The 17,299-nt window shown below is 43.0% G+C and overlaps 1 protein-coding gene across 3 annotated transcripts in view; it reads right to left on the bottom strand.

Annotated features, from left to right (window-relative positions):
* Window positions 1-17,299, bottom strand: part of TRIM2 (tripartite motif containing 2) — a 102,078-nt gene that overhangs the window by 79,629 nt on the left and 5,150 nt on the right. The window lies entirely within an intron of this gene.

The raw sequence follows: 17,299 nt of genomic DNA, 5'->3' as shown, positions 1-17,299 counted from the left end.
CTGTTAGAGCAGGATTCATAGAGAAGGCAGGCACCTGGGAATAGAAAGGAAAAAAAAGAAAAGAAAAGATACAAGAGGTAATAGAGGATATTTACCAACTTTGCACAGTTAAGAAGCTGCATATCTTCAGAATGACCTTGACAATAAAAACCTGACACTAAAACAAACACAGAAGAGTGGAAGTTAAATCATTAGCTGTTGTATAGACTGCATATGAAGCCTTTTCAGCTAGTCAAATTTGAGAGTAGGGTAAAGTGATAAAAGCACACAGGTTTACTCAAAAGAGCGTGAGCGTACTGTTGACATCAGATGGCCAGTGTGTTCTGGCCCTTCTCTTTTCTGTTCCCTGATGGGCCCCGGTAGAATTTCCATTCTATTTTTAAAAAGGTATTAACACATGTTTGTTTGTCCTCGGAAATGGAAATAGAAGAACCCAGTCTTAATTTAGACTTGCCCATAAAGCTGATTCATGATAAAAACAGGTTTTATTTCTATTTTTCTTTTTATTCTAACAGTCAGGGCTCTCCTAGCAGCATCCTGGGACCTTTCTCCAGCCTTCCTGTGCCCTCAGGCTCCTGCTCTTCCCTCCACTATTTCTGGCTTTTCAATAACCAGTCAACCGAGGGCTTCCCTGGTGGCACAGTGGTTGAGAGTCCGCCTGCCAATGCAGGGGACACGGGTTCGTGCCCCGGTCCGGGAAAATCCCACATGCTGCGGAGCGGCTGGGCCCGTGAGCCATGGCCACTGAGCCTGCGCGTCTGGAGCCTGTGCTCCGCAACGGGCGAGGCCACAACAGTGAGACGCCCGCGTACCGCAAAAAAAAAAAAAAAAAAAAAAAAAAAAAAGAACCAGTCAACCGGGAATTCCCTGGCCATCCAGTCATTAGGACTCCGTGCTTCCACTGCCCGGGTTCGATCCCCAGTCAGGGAACTAAGATTCTGCAAGCCGCGTGGTATAGCCAAAAAACAAAACAAAACAAAAGGACCAGTCAACCCATTACTTCAAGTCCACTGAGATCTCAAGTCCAGAGAAAGAGGCTGCCTCTCGTTAGTAAGTGGCAAAATGACTGTGTCTTCACGAGGGACGACTCTCTGTGCCTACCGTCCCACTGCTCCCAGCCCCCCACCCCAGGTGCAAGCCTGGTTCTCTGCCCAAATGATGCCTCCTCCCTGAGGCCTCCCCTGACCCTCTCATTGTAAGTGGGTGTCCGCCCCTTTGTTTTTTAGCACTTTACCCTGTTGGAATCCTGTATGACAATTGGGACCGCTTGTAATGGCATATCTTTTTGCACGCTTGGTTAGAGCTGTCTTCCCCACCAACCTGTAAACCCCATGGGGACAGGGTCCTACCCCAAGGATGCCACAAGTGCATGTGCAGTCCTGGCACGTGGCTTCCAATAGCGCACGAGGCAGACCCACCAAGAGTCGGCCAGCCTGCATGTTCCCCAGGCTGGACCAGTGCGCCTAGGAGAACACAGTCTCACTGGCCAGGTTCTCCTGTAAAACACCTCCAGAAATACTTGTTATGATTGAACCTCCACTAAAGATAACTTTGAGCTTTATTTGTAGAAGGGATCTGCTAGGAAAATGGTGTAAGCAAGACGATCAGGGCAGTGTAACCTGCTTAAGAGTTACATTCCAGGAAAAGGTGTTCGTACCACTTACTGAAAATGTTTTCATCCGGTAAAGGTATGCTTTATAACACACTTACATGGGTGCTGGATAAGTGTAAATCTTGGAAGTCAAAAAAATAAACAGGTTTTTCAATATTCTGTAACTCACTCTTGCTTTTTCATGTATTCTGAATTAGTAAGCCCTCACAATACGTAGAGTCCTAGAAGCGACAGAGAAAAGGATACCTTTTACTCCCAGACTAAGTCCTTTCACAGTGGGTGAAGGTAGCCTATTAAAAGTTATTTGATATTCTTTTTTTTTTAAGTAAGAGAAAAATACTGCTTATGCAAATACGTCGTTTTGAAAGAGTAGCTCAAACTACAATGTAAAACCTCTTCCTTCAAATAGGGAGCCTAAAACCATATTGGAAAGAAAACACTACCAAATAAGATGTGTCTCTTTATTTTTGTTGCTTGGCCTTAAGTATCTGCCATCTTATTAAAGGGAAACCTTTCCAAAAATAGCTTCGCAATCCTTATGCACAGTTTGGCAGTAATAATCTTTTATATTTAATTCAAATAAGGAATTATGGATGTGATTTTCAGCTTTTTTTAGTGATCCTATCTGTCACTGCAGGAAGTTCAGATGCTCTCATGCACGGACATTTTATGTTTCTCTAAAATTCTGCTTCTGATTAAGCCAAAGATGAACAAGGGAGATATTACCTGATTAACAGTCATGCTATTTGTTGAAGAGGAAAGTGGAGAGAAGAGAAAAGGAGAGAGGACCAGGAGAAGGCCACTGATTCCTGACATGCATTTATCCCTTCCAACCCTCCACTTTCACTCAACAATGTTACTGCTTTACCAGGCAGCACTTCTGCACAGAAGGGGAAGTCAAAGCAGTATGATGGTGATTCTTTGACGATTACAAATAAGGAGATAACTTTTTCTCTAGATCAGAAGGGACTAGAAAGAGAATACGAAAACAGAAAGGCAAAAGAAAAAGAGAGCTGCCTATAGGATAAAAATCTCTAGAACAATTAATCAAAGCCAGAGTTACTTTCTGGGACTTCCCTGGTGCTCCACTGGGTAAGACTCCGCACTCCCAATGCAGGGGGCTTGGGTTCGATCCCTGGTCGGGGAACTCGATCCCACRTGCATACTGCAAGTAAGGAGTCTGCACACCACAACTAAAAGATCCCACAACTAAGACCTGGTGCAGCCAAAATAAATAAATAAATAAATATAAATATAAATATAAATATATATATATATAAGCCGCTGCTATTTTCTAACTGGGAGATTGAGCACTAATCTCACTATGAGGACCCCACCTTCATGACCTCATCTACCCTAATTACCTCCCAAAGGCCCCATCTACAAATGAATACCATCATATTGGAAGGTCACAGCTTCAACATCTGAACTTTGGGGCAATCAAACATTCAGTCCATTACAGGAGCCTTTAGGTTTTGGTACAAGAGGGTCTGGACCTCTTTGGCCTCTGTGACCTCATATCCTGGTCCCCCCTGCGGTGACTAGAGCATTGAAACCACTCCAGGTCACTGTACACACTAAGATCCCACGACTAACCTTGGGACACTTAAGGCCAGCTGCTGCAATGCACGTAATTGGGGCTGGAATTGCTGTACTTATTGGCTCCAGGCTTGCCCTCCAACAAGTCTTCTATGAAGGATTTTAACTGCACTCATTCTAGGCCTCCAGAGAGTCCTGAGTTATTCCTCTCCCTGTGTCTTTTAAACCTTTGTGCTTTTATACATGCTTTCCCTCTGCCTGGAATCCAATCCTTTTCTTCTCTTGCTAGAGATTCAATTGATACATCACCTCTATTCTGAAAACTGTCCCAATAGCCCTTTCACTCAGGCAAGGTATTCATCCCTCCTTGTATGTACTACTATTGCTGTACTTATCACCCTCTGCAGCAATTATTAGTTTAAATGTCTGCCCCTCCTACTAGAGAGTGAGCTCCGGGACCGGGCCTTACCTGTCTTTTTTTTTGCGCTACCCGGGCCTCTCACTGTTGTGGCCTCTCCAGTTGTGGAGCACAGGCTCCGCACGCGCAGCCTCAGCGGCCATGGCTCACGGGCCTAGCCGCTCCGCGGCATGTGGGATCTTCCCGGACCGGGGCATGAACCCACGTCCCCTGCATCGGCAAGCGGACTCTCAACCACTGCGTCACCAGGGAAGCCCCCTCACCTGTCTTTTTATCCCTGGATATAGCAGGGTCTAGATGTAAGTAAGTGCTCAGTAAATAACACTCACTTATTCTATGTATATTACTTTTCCCTTACACACATTTTGGTTCATGGTATGTGAATGGCAAGGGAACTCACATTTATTTAGCACCTACTATGTACCAGGTTCTATGTTAAATACCCCATTTTATTCTCAAGACAAATTTGTAAGATAGGAATCATTGGTTTGAATAAAATGGAGACCAAAGAACCATCTTATTAGAAATAAGAGAAGAGTATTTATTCAAAATGTCTAGGGACCTACCTAATCTATTTTGGATTAATAATATTTCTGGAGCTTAGTTATCTTAACTCTAAAAGAGCAGTGATTGGGGCTTCCCTGGTGGCTCAGTGGTTGGGAATCCGCCTGCCGATGCAGGGGACATGGGTTCGTGCCCCGGTCTGGGAGGATCCCGTATGCCGCGGAGTGGCTGGGCCCGTGAGCCATGGCCACTGGGCCGGTGCGTCCCGAGCCTGCGCTCTGCAACGGGAGAGGCCACAACAGTGAGAGGCCCGCGTACTGCCAAAAAAAAAAAAAAAGCAGTGATTGAAAATGGGGCTTTACAATCCCACTCCTAGGCATGTATCCAGACAAAACTATAATTCGAAAATATACATGCACCCCTATGTTCACTGCAGCACTATTTACAATAGCCAAGACACAGAAACAACCTAAATGTCCACTGACATAAAGAAGATATGGTATATATACATAATGGAATATTACTCAGCCATTAAAAAGAATGAAATAATGCCATCTGCAGCAACATGGATGAACCTAGAGATTATCATACTAAGTGAAGTACGTCAGAAAGAGAAAGACAAATACTATATGATATCACTTACATGTGAAATCTAAAATATGACACAAATAGCATATCTATGAAACAGAAACAGACTCACAGATAAAGAGAACAGACTTGTGGTTGTGAAGGGGTGGGGTGGGAGAGGGAAGGATTGGAAATTCGGGATTAGCAGATACAAACTATTATATACAGGATGGATAAATGACAAGGTCCTAGTATATAGCACAGGGAACGAACTATATTGAATATCCTGTGATAAATCATAAAAGAAAAGAATATGAACAAGAATGTATACATATGTATAACTGAATCACTTTGCTGTACAGCAGAAGTTAACACAATATTGTAAGTCAACTATACTTCAATAAAATTTTTTAAATGGTGCTTTAACAAGTACCATGTGTTATATGAATGACTGAAATTTAACACTGAGCATAGCCTGGACCTACCAAAACATGTAAATGACCAAGAACCACCCAACTTGGCATTGACAGCAAGAACACCCTGATGTTAGTGGAGCGGTCCACCATGGTCCAGTTTACCCTGTATTCAGTGGATTGTGCTGTTGCAACACCACCCACTAGTCCTTTGAAGCTGGTGGATCACAGCATCCCCACTCACATTGTTCCTCAGCACAAATGTTCTTCAATGATCACACTGGCATGATTTTTAAAACTGGATGAAAAAAATTCTTTAAAAATAATGCCACTGTTTGGATACTTCTGGTGTTCAGATGCCAAGAGAAATGACCTTTTATTGTTCTGATTTTGTGGTTTTCTAGGACTAACGTCAAAAGCGCACGGAAGTCATGTTTTGGTTATCATCAATATACTCCACATGTCTCTCCTGTCAGTAAGGGCAGATGTGATATTTCACAACAGCGAACTCATTATCTTTACCTCCAGGAAATCTGCTTAGGTGTAAATTGTGAAATGTGTTATGCCACATAGCATGCCTTAATAATTTCGGAAGTTAGGAGCCGTCAAAACACATACACAACTGAGAACTGGCAAACTTTCCCTAAAAACTGTTGTGTTAATTTGGTTTGTCAACTTGTTCCTGAGTACTGTTTGGACTCAGACACACAAAACCTACAGCCACCACCACCTTAAGGCTCACAGTTACTCAAGGGTTAGATGGAAAGAGGGACAGAAGCACAAATAAAGGTCAGAAGGTCCAACTGCCTGGCCCTTTTGCTTAGAGTAAGGAAGTTCAGTTTCATGTGTAAAGAAACTGAGCTTTAGACTGTCTGGACCCAGGACCAGCTCTGAAGGTCATTCCACGGCCCCCCGCACCACCATGGCAGATGGCCCATCACACACCTCAAACTTCGCACAACCAGGGAAGCTGCAGAGCACAGAGGGATGGCGTTGGAGAACAAACTACCAATGGACCTTCTCGTCTTTGAAAAAAGAAATAAAATTAGGTTTCAATGTTTGTAAGCCCATTCATAGACTGTCCTGATCCTCCAGTTTTTTGCTTGATAATGTAGAGTACATACGTATATATATAGATATACAACTACCACCCACCAATGTGTATGTGTATTTACATCTTCACATTTCATATACTTTGACTCTTCGTTTTATTAGTACGTACACTCCTAAGTCACTAAGAACCATAAACACTGGACTTGAAGGTATATTAATTCTAAAAGAAACCAAACCACTAATTAATCATTAATTCCTCAAACATGCTTACTGATACCTGGTACAATGTGGTTATAACACAGTGCCAATGTACAGTTAAATGAATTATATTTAAGAATCAAAGGGCAAGGAAGGGTTAAACTCTAATCTCTCCTACCCCAACCCCCCAGAGTTAAAGCAGCAAGCAGAAAGGAGAGCCAGATCTGGTTGATTTTCAGTTCTGTTCGTTTCCTTACTTATGAGAAACGACAAGTAACCTGATGTTCCAGACGCTGGAAAGTTCACATAGACGTTTAAGACACAATTCTAGGACCCAAAACACTTTCTGTCAAAACCAAATATGTAAATAAGTTGCTGGATAGAGGACCATCTTCTCCAGGAGAGAAGACCGTAGCAGATTGCAGAGGGTGCAGAGGGGGATGGAGGAAAGTTACTTTTGGTCATTAAAAACTGGATGAGAAAGGTTCTGGAATTGTCATATACTAGCATTGAAGAGGGCTTCACAGGGTTTGTGGGGCCCACTCCACAGGGAGGGAAAACAGCCTGTTTTTCCATGGTTAAGGCAGAGAAAGATAGAAAGGTCTGGAACACTAAATAGAGGCCATCTTGTGGGCAGTCCTAACTGCCAGCGTTAACTGCCAGAGTGCAGTGACCAGAGCAGTTTGAGAAGCACAGGGGAATGACAGAACTCTAAGAGAACTAATCTGGTTGCAATTAACAGAATGAATTTCCTGAAAGAGAGAAGGCAGGAACACCAGTCAGGAAGTAATTACAGCAGTTTGCTCATCCATCCATTCATTCATCGAGGATACATTTATTGATCATGTAATATATTTTCGGGCATCTGCACTCGCTGAGGGAGACTGGGATACGGCGGTGAACAAGACACAGAGCCCTCAGGACTTAGAATCCAGGGAGAAAAAAGGCATCACAGTTCAGGAGGCAAGAACTCTGATGGAGCTGAGCACAGGGTGCCCTGGAAGGTGACCCTTGGGTTGAATCTTAAGGGTTAGGTAGGGGTTGGTCAAGGGAAGAAGAGTGGGAAGGGTAACTGGTCAGAAGGGACAGCTGGTACAAAAACACTGATCTTGGACAACCTGACACATTCCGGTCTGCGAGAGGCTCTGGTCCAGAAGGATGTGAACTGAACCTTTTATCATTTATTAAAAATAATTATATTAAATAAACTAACAATCACAGCCATTTATTCATTAAGTACTTACTATGCGCCAGGCACTATTCTTTACACTGTTAATTTAATCCTCACAACTCTATGAGGCAGACATTGCTATTCCCATTTTACAGATGCACAAACTGACTTCAAGTGCCTCAGAAATTTGCTTCTCAGAATCACACAGCTATTGGGATTAACATATACACACTACTATATGTAAAACATATAATCAACAAGGACCTACTGTATAGCACAGGGAACTCTACTCAACACTCTGTAATGGCCTATATGGGAAAAGAATCTGAAAAGGGATAGATATATGTGTATGTATAACTGAATCACTTTGCTGTACACCTGAAACTAACACAACGTTGTAACTCAATTATACTCCAATATAAAATAGAAATTTTAAAAAAAGCATAAAGCAACCAGGACTAAAATAAAAATTCTTTTTAGTACTTAAAAAAAAGAATCACACAGCTATTAACTATTGATCAGGCGATTCAAACCTAAATCTTTCTCACTTGAAAATTAACCTTGAGCTCTGAAAAGACAAGTAAGAGCTATACAACAGAAAGATGGAGCAAGCATTCCAGGCAGAGGAAACCTCAAGGCATGCGTGTGTGGGCCACCAAGCAGTTTGGAATGATCAGAGAGGGAGGCACAAGGCTTGGGTGGGAGAGATGAGGGTGCAGAGGCAGTCAGAGGCCAGGCCACGGTGGACCTCGCTTTGTAGGCTGAAGGTTGTGAACTTTAACTTGGAACCCGCGAAGAGCCATCGAAGACTTACATGAAAGGCTGGAGGAGACAGACACATGCGCGCCGAGGTGTGGTGAGCGGGGAAAGACTGCTGGCAGAATCTCACTAATCCAGCGAGTCTCGGTGGTGACCACGCTCGGAATTCTTTTCCTAGAAGAATTAGTAAGACGATGCTCAGACAGCCTAGGTGAGAGGGCAGTGAGGGCATCTCTCATAGAAAAGTGGACTCCATAGCAGAGGGCTCTGTGTGCTTGGGGGGGGGGGGGGGGGGGTGGGGGGGGGGGGGTGGATTGGAGAGAGAAGGTGCTGAGTTGAGTTCAAGTTTGGACTGTTGGGTTCACAGTTCTAGTCTCAGAAGAAAGGTCTGGGTAGGAAACAGAGGTTTGGGCTATTATCTGGGCAGGAAAAGAAATCATCATCATAAGCATGGACTATTAACCAGGTACAGTCCACAATGCTTTCCATGTATTTTCTCTGTAATCCTTTCAACAACCATATGAAATAGATATTGTTATTTCCCCCATTTTACAGACTATGGCTCCAACTAAGCCACGAGGACATTAAATGACCTGCCTAGGGCCACACTATTAGTAAAGGACCCATACACCACACCTCAATTTCTCACACATTTGTGAATGTGATCCACAATAGAAACACGTTTTACATTGCCGTCCAGTCCAGAAATGTGTATTTCACTGAATCAAAAGTTGCCTGAGACCACACTTAGCCCCCTGCTGCCTTCTATTCTATTCCATTTTTTAAATAGGCTGCTGGCAACCCACAACTTGATTCACAACCTGCTTGTGGAACCCACAGTTTGAGAACGGCTGTCCAACTCCTCCTACCTCCCTTGCCTGAACTCGGTGACAGTGGTGGGACCTCAAAGGTGAGGAGAGATGTGAGCGACATCATAGACCACAGGAGGGAACTTCACTGCAGGGTGATTTAAGCCAAAAGTATAACAGGATGAGAAGTGAATCTCTTTTGCCAAATTTCACCCTGAGGACCTGTCTGTGGAAGCTAGCCCTTCGGCAGTGAGCTGTTCACTGCCTGTCACACGCATTTATGGGGATGGAAGCCTTTTTTGCTGCCAAGTGTTTGCACTGTATGGTTCAGGAAAAGATGCAGATGCACTTTGGAGAATATTGAAGTTGTTAGTTCTAAAATTGCTACAGTTTTCCGTGGCAGCAGAATGTGGGCTCACAGCCCAAAGCAAACCAAATTCCTGCAGACAGTAACTGCAATAGGAAACAATACCTCCAAGGCGGAAGTTATGGAATATGGCAGTGAACATCTTGCTCAGCAGGAAATGATTCTGCTGGCAGGACTTTAGGAATCCACCGCCAAAATATATCATAGACCCTGAACGTATGCACTCTCCCTGCTGCCTCATAGGAAGAGGGGAGATGTTCCTTTTCACTAGAATTGACCTGTTCTTAGTGGCCTCCAGGGTCTCACTCCCTCAGTTAACCCTTCCTTCCTCTTTAGCGCCATCTATTTCTCCTATAACATAACTTCCCTCCCTTCTGACTTCAAATACACGCTAGTTTCCTCTCCAAAAGCCCCTCGGCACGTAGGAATGTTGGGGGAGCTGCAACTGCTCTCCATGTTGGTAGTGGTGGTGGTTACACGACTGTGTGTACGGTCAAAACTCAGAGAACTGAACACCAGGAAGGGTGAATTTTACGATTTGTAAACGGTATCTTTAAGAAAACATGACTTCAGAATAACTCCCCCGTTTCTGAATCCTGCCACCCTATGGTTACGTCCTCTTTTTTCCTTCCTCCCTTTCCCCACACTTGCTCTCCCCGTGGTCTTCATTTGAGCTAAAACCCAAGTCTTCCCCCAGGTCACCACCCCAACTGCTTCCGCCCCCAGTTCTCTTCCTATTCCCTTCCCACCCTCTATAGCTCCTGAAACTGCCACTAGAAACTCTTTTAATTCAGAACTTCGCTATCCCTCCTCTACCTCTTTAAACGCTGCTGCTCTGACGTCCTAGCAATCCTGACTCTGGGAATTTGCCAAAATTCCAAGCCCACTGCCTTCCCCTTCTGTATTCTCTCCCTCGGAGATCTCGCCCACTCTTGTGGATTACAGGACAGCTTGAGTGCCTCTGACTCCCAAACCTATGTCTACAGAGAGGACAGCTGGCTCGGGCTCCCAGTGACCCAGTGGCCATCTCCACTCTGTCACCGCCTCAAATTCAGCACGTGCAGCTGCCTTTGCCAGCTGCCCTCACTGGTGTGGATGACTTCACCGTTGGTCTTTCTCCCAGGCCAGAAACCCTGGGATTCCAGACACAGTCATCGAGATCAAAGCAGGTAGCACAGCGGAAATGCTCTTGTGAACTGCCGTGTTCTAGACTGATTATCATTTCTACTCCTGAAATCTTTTCAACCACTCCTTTGAAATGTCTGTAGATTTCACCTGTTTTTTTCTCCATCCTCTGCTGCCAGCCTACAGCTCCCTCCCTTCCCTCCAGTGTACTCTGTATTCTGTTGTTTGTCTATCTTTACTGAAACAACCTTTCCCCCTCTTACTCTGCAGCTCAGGACTCTTTAAAAGCTCCTGTCATGGGCTGAATTATGTCCCCCCGCCCCGCCACGGAAAAACAAAGATGTGCTGAAGTCCCCCAGTGCCTCAGAAAGACCTTAGTTAGAAACAGGTCTTCACAGAGGTGATCAAGTGAAAATGAGGTCATTAGGGTGAACCCTAATGCAATATGACTGGTGTCCTTATAAAAAAAAAAAAAGGAAATTTGGATACAGAGAAGGAAGACGACATGAAGAAACAGGGAAAAGACCATCTACAAGCCAAGGAATGCCTGAAGCCACCGGAAGCTAGGAGAGAGGCATAGAACAACTTCCTCCCAGCCCTCAAAAGGAGCCAACTCTGCCCACACATGTTACGGGCGAAAACATCAGTCCATGTTTCTCCGTTTGGCCCTAAAGATCTCTGATCTGGTCCCATCTTCCCCATTCAACCGTAATTCCCACGACTTCCCTACTTAGACCTTCTGGTCAGTCCCTCCTCCAATCAGATGTGTCTCCCTCTAATCTACATCTGGCAATGGCTCTCCGCCTTTACTTGGGAGGTCCCCAACAGCCTATTATACCCTACCCACTTCCTTCTCCCATCTAAACCTCGCACATTCTTTAAGCTCAAACTTCAGTCCCTCTTCCTCCATTACACTGTCACTATTGTTTTCTCTCCCTTCTCTGAGTTGTCAATGTACTAATCGTCTGTATCCTATGAATTGACAAGTGATTGTGTCTCGTTCACATAGTTCCTTAATGGTTTCTTGTGTAATAGTCTCGGGTCTTGAGTTAAATTTTAAGTCCCCATTGGAAACCACTTTTCCGAACACCTTTGGAAAAGTGGTTTCCGATTTGTTTTCTCAGTAAAACATCCTTTCGTCCAGAGCTTCCCACAATTCTTGTATTGTTTTATCACATAACATCCGATCAAATATTACTGAGCATCATTTGGGTTAGCGAGAAGGACATCCAAGCTGTGATTCCTAACTCTTCCTTTCCTGGAAAAGTCACTGGACTTCCCGGAGCCTTACTTTCCTCACCTCTAAAATGTTACTTCTCAGAGTCATTGTAAAGATAAGTGGAACCATTTATGTGAAAGTGATTTTTAAAAGGTAAAGATTTGCTCAAATGTGAGATTAAATCATTATTATCACCTCAGTGGCAAGTTAGCTGACCTAGTTAGCTGCCTTGCTGAAGAAATTATGGGTTTGAGTCAAGTGAGCTGGTTCTTCTAGATTCGTGCCACCTGGGCCAATAAATTTCACGACTAATAGAGTGGGAAGAAGGATGGAGAAAACCGCAAAGCACATCCAGTGGGTCGGGAGGGTTACCTTCATAAATAAAAGATAGATAGCGTGCAGTCACCTCAATCTACCTGAAGGCATGCAGTACCCCAGGCTAACGGAAGACATAACTGACGGTCCCTGATACCATCAGCTCTGGTGCAATAAATCTGCACATAATATATTATGCTGAAGTCAACAGGTTTAATGTTTTGTTCTGGTTTTATTTGGTGATTTAATTCTACTGGTTTTATGACTGAAAACTAAACAAGAACTGCTAAATATGCCTGAAATACAAAAAGCAAGTCAACCTCTGTCAATTTAGAATCTCAATATGGTTCATCCCATGAGCATATCGAATCAAAGAAGAGCCAAGCTCTCTCCAATTTCCAAAGAAGACAAGCTTTAGTGGTACATGGAGTTGACGTGTTTGGTAAGTATTCACATCCCCAAACCACCAAACTTTCCCCAGCCATATGAATTTAGACTTGTTGTTTTTCTCAATTTAAATGTTGCTTTTTTTAAAGGGGTTAAATTAACTTTTTTTCTTTTACTTCACTTTGGTACTTGTTCCAAAAACTTTAAAGCCTGGCCAATAATTTTGAGTGAATTAACTGATCCGTCTTAAGTTGTGGATGCCAAATACAGCCTGCATGTTAAGAATGTACGTGTTGTAGCAGTTTTTATGTGTAGAATTCAGAAAGCTGAGCCTTGGGTCTCTACGTCCTGGAAGATACATCTAGGAGACAAACAGGAGGTCTGAGTGTCTCCACTGGGATTGACTCCCTCCCTCTGGTCTGCTGGTGACCTCCTGTCCCCACGGACCACCTATGGACAGATTCTAGCTCAACAGCTGAATAATGCAGACTGAAGACTAAAGGACTCGTAGAGAGACCTGGCAGCACTTCGGTGAATGTCTTTACCCAAGGGACCTGATGAAGAGGAAATGGTTTGGGAAAAATATCTAAGAAAAGAAATCTATTCAGTTCTATTTAGACTTAGTTCTAGCATGGAGCATCCTGTGTGGAATAAGCCCCGAGCATGCTAAGAATATCTTGCCCTGCATTACAAATTGAAAACCAGCTCCCATGCAGATGGAATTCAGAATTTTATAACTCAACAAATCTAGCCCCCTCCCATTACAGAAACTGCTTTTAACTATTCAAAGCAAATTCTTAATTATTCTTGACATGTAAAGGCTTTTTTAGAAAGTAGTATGAATTTGATCTGTGATAGATGCTTATTAAAAATTCAGAAGCTTTGTTTAAGCATTTCCTCAAACAAAAGCCTTATAGAGGAAATCCCAGACAGATCCTATCGTTTTTTTTTCTTTTAATGACATTGTGTTAAAAATGAATAAAACATATCTTCTTCTGTGGGCTCTGTAGCTGAAGCAGAGACATTAGAATAAATGTCACAGGAAAAAGGAACGCTTGCACAGACACCCCCTCACACTCCCGCCTCTTCCCATTTCAGGCTCCTAGAACTTTCCACGTTGTTTTGATGGGTGGCTTGCAGCTTCGAGTGGGTTTTTGAGCCTTCGGGCATCAATTACTTTGTACTTCAGGTTTCTGGATTGAGACGTTTGGGGAGGGAGGGGATGAAAGACAGTCAAAAGGTAATTGCTACTTGATGGCTGAAAGCAGACAAAAACAGCACGAAGACCCCAGTTAGCCTCTGCTCGTCCTTCCTCTAAGCAAATGGCACCCCGTCACATTACTTCCTTGTACAACATGACTGTGTGACTTCCAGGTGACCTGGGGCAAAAGACAGCATGTGTCATATCTAAGGCTCTTTTGTTGTAGAGTAGGTGGCACAACAGATTTACGGGCGTTGCTTCCCTAAAATGGAAATAGCTTTGTAAAACAAGACTTCTTTTCCGTGGCACCAGGTATCTGGAGACCAGGTTCTGTAGCTAGTTGTTAAGTTTGGCTCTGATTAGTGTCCTCATTATTGGCTAAGATTTAGAAGAGAAAGGCACCTAAGTTTTGCCATTTCTGCTCTGCAGCCATCAAGACGCACTCAGCCCTTTCGAGTACCTTTCTAGCGTCCTCCCTTGGGTGACTTCTGATTGGTCACACTAAAAGAAGAAAGGTATCCAGGATACGTGCTCATGTTTCATAAGAGGTTCACTTTTACAATCTCCTTCCTCGACTAATCTGGCAATTAGTTTGCCTTTCATAAGCAGAATCCAATGCAGGAAGATCCAAATAGACATTTCTCCAAAGAAGACGTACAGATGGCCAAAATGCACATGAAAAGCTGCTCAACATCACTAATTATTAGTGAAATGCAAGTCAAAACTACAATGAGGTATCACCTCACACCAGTTAGAATGGCCGTCATCAAAAAAGTCTACGAACAATAAATGCTGGAGAGGGTGCGGAGAAAAGGGAACCCTCCTACAATGCTGGTGGGAATGTAAATTAGTACAACTACTATGGAGAATAGTAGGGAGGTTCCTTAAAAAACTAAAGATAGAGCTACCATATGATCCACTCCTGGGCATATATCCAGATAAAACTATAACATGAAAAGATACATGCACCCCAATGTTCATTTCAGCACTATTCACAATAGCCAAGACATGGAAGCAACCTAAATGTCCATCGACATAGGAATGGATAAAGAAGGTGTGGTACATACATATATAATGGAATATTACTCAGCCATAAAAAAGAATGAAATAATGCCATTTGCAGCAACATGGATGGACCTAGAGATTATCATACTAAGTGAAGTCAGACAGAGAAAGACAAGTATCATATGATATCACTTATTTGTGGAATCTGAAAAAAAATGATACAAATGAATTTATTTACAAAGCACAAACAGACTCACAGACTTAGAAAACAAACTTATGATTACCAAAGGGAAAAAGTGGGGGGAGGGATAAATTAGGAGTTTGGGATTAACATATACATACTACTATATAGATAAACAACAAGGACCTACCATATAGCACAGGGAATTCTACTCAGTATTCTGTAATAACCTATAAGGGAAAATAATCTGAAAAAGAATGGATATATATATGTATGTATAACTGAATCACTTTGCTGTACACCTGAAACTGACAAAATATTGTAAATGAACTATATTCCAATATAAAAATTAAAAAAATAAATAAAAAAACAATGCAGGAGGTAAGCAGAGGGAGCCCTGGACATATGCTGAGCAATACTGGAGAGCCAGCTGCCCCAAATCTGCAAGGAGGTGATTCACTCACCAATACCGAGGAGATGACTGTGCACCTGCGCTGCCGCTAAAGCAAACTGTGCCACGTGAAAAGATGCTCAACATTATTAATTATTAGAAAAATGCAAATCAAAACTACAATGAGGTACCACCTCACACCGGTCAGAATGGCCATCATTAAAAAGTCTACAGGGAATTCCCTGGCAGCCCAGTGGTTAAGACGCCACGCTTTCACTGTCGAGGGGCCAGGTTTGATCCCTGGTCAGGGAACTAAGATCCCATAAGCCGTGTGGCATGGCCAAAAAAAATTTTTTAATTAAAAAATAAATTTAAAAAAGTCTACAAATAACAAATGCTGGAAAAGGTGTGGAGAAAAGGAACCTTCCTACACTGTTGGTGGGAATGTAAGTTGGTACAGCCACTATGGAAAACAGCGTGGCGGTTCCTCAGAAAACAAAAACTAGAATTACCATATGATCCAGCAATCCCACTCCTGGGCATATATACAGACAAAACTATAATTCAAAAAGATACATGCAGGGCTTCCCTGGTGGCACAGTGGTTAAGAATCCACCTGCCAATACAGGGGACACGGGTTCGAACCCTGGTCTGGGAAGATCCCACATGCCGCGGAGCAACTAAGCCCACGTGCCACAACTACTGAAGCCCACGTGCCACAACTACTGAAGCCCACGCACCTAGAGCCCATGCTCTGCAACAGTAGAAGCCACCGCAACGAGAAGCCCGTGCACTGCAACAAAGAGTAGCCCCCGCTCGTCACACTAGAGGAGTCCCATGTGCAGCAACGAAGACCCAATGCAGCCAAAAATAAAATAAATTTATTTTAAAAAAAGATACATGCACCCCCATGTTCATGGCAGCACCCCCATGTTCATGGCAGCACTATTCACAATAGCCAAGACATGGAAACAACCTAAATGCCCATCAATAGATAAATGGATAAAGAAGATGTGGTACATATATACAATGGAATACGGCACAGCCATAAAAAAGAATGAAATAATGCCATGTGCAGCAACATAGATGCAACTAGAAATTACCATACTAAGTGAAGTAAGTCAGAAAGACAAATTTCATATGATATTACTTATATGTGGAATCTAAAATATGACACAAATGAACCTATCTATGAAACAGAAATGGAATCTGGACATAGAGAACAGACTGGTAGTTGCCAAAGGGGAGGGGGTTGGAGGAGGGATGGAGTGGGAGGGTGAGGTTAGCAGAAGTAAGCTTTTATATATAGAATGGATAAACAACAAGGTCGTACTGTATAGCACAGGAAACTATATTCAATATCCTATGATAAACCATAATGAAAAGAATATTAAAAAAAGAATGTATATATATATATATGTATAACTGAATCACTTTGCTATACAACAGAAATTAACACAACATTGTAAATCAACTATACTTCAATTAAAAAAATATTAAAACTAAAGAAAAGCGTGCTGTTAACCTTGAACTACACAAAAAGGGAAGGGGCCAGAACTGACCCCAAGCTTCCCTTCGTTTGAGTCCTGCAAGTTCCTGCCCTTTCTCTTCCCCATCCTGCGCCTCCAGTTCACTATCTTCATTCCCAGCAGAATTGTAACTAAGGCAGCCTGCCCAGCTACAAAGACAGCTGTGCACCCTCCCATTGTGTCCAATAGTGAGGATATCCAGACAAGCTAACAAGATGCAAATCCCCTGCAATGTGGCTAATGCCTTTTTTATCCCTAAGCAAAGGCCCAGAAAATTCATTCTTTTAGGTGGTTTTATAATATAGCTTTGACACCATTGTCGAATGTGCAACACTAATTTAAATAACTTGCATGTGTTCAGCAAAAGAGACAGTTCTGTCTTTGTTTAATCTGAGAGGTTATTTTCATGATTAAGGAGACCTGATCTCATCCTCTTAATTAAGGCAAATCTCAAGGATAGCTATGCCCCCATTATGGGTAATTTTGATGCTAGCCTGGTCACTGTCGAACTGCTTGGTGGCTGGGGAAGGAATATT

The sequence above is a fragment of the Aethalodelphis obliquidens genome, unplaced genomic scaffold (genome assembly GCF_003676395.1).
Source record: "Aethalodelphis obliquidens isolate GAN/ISIS:26980383/991018 unplaced genomic scaffold, ASM367639v1 scaffold17, whole genome shotgun sequence".
Lineage (NCBI taxonomy): Eukaryota > Metazoa > Chordata > Mammalia > Artiodactyla > Delphinidae > Aethalodelphis > Aethalodelphis obliquidens.
This window is presented reverse-complemented; position numbering and strand designations above follow the sequence as displayed.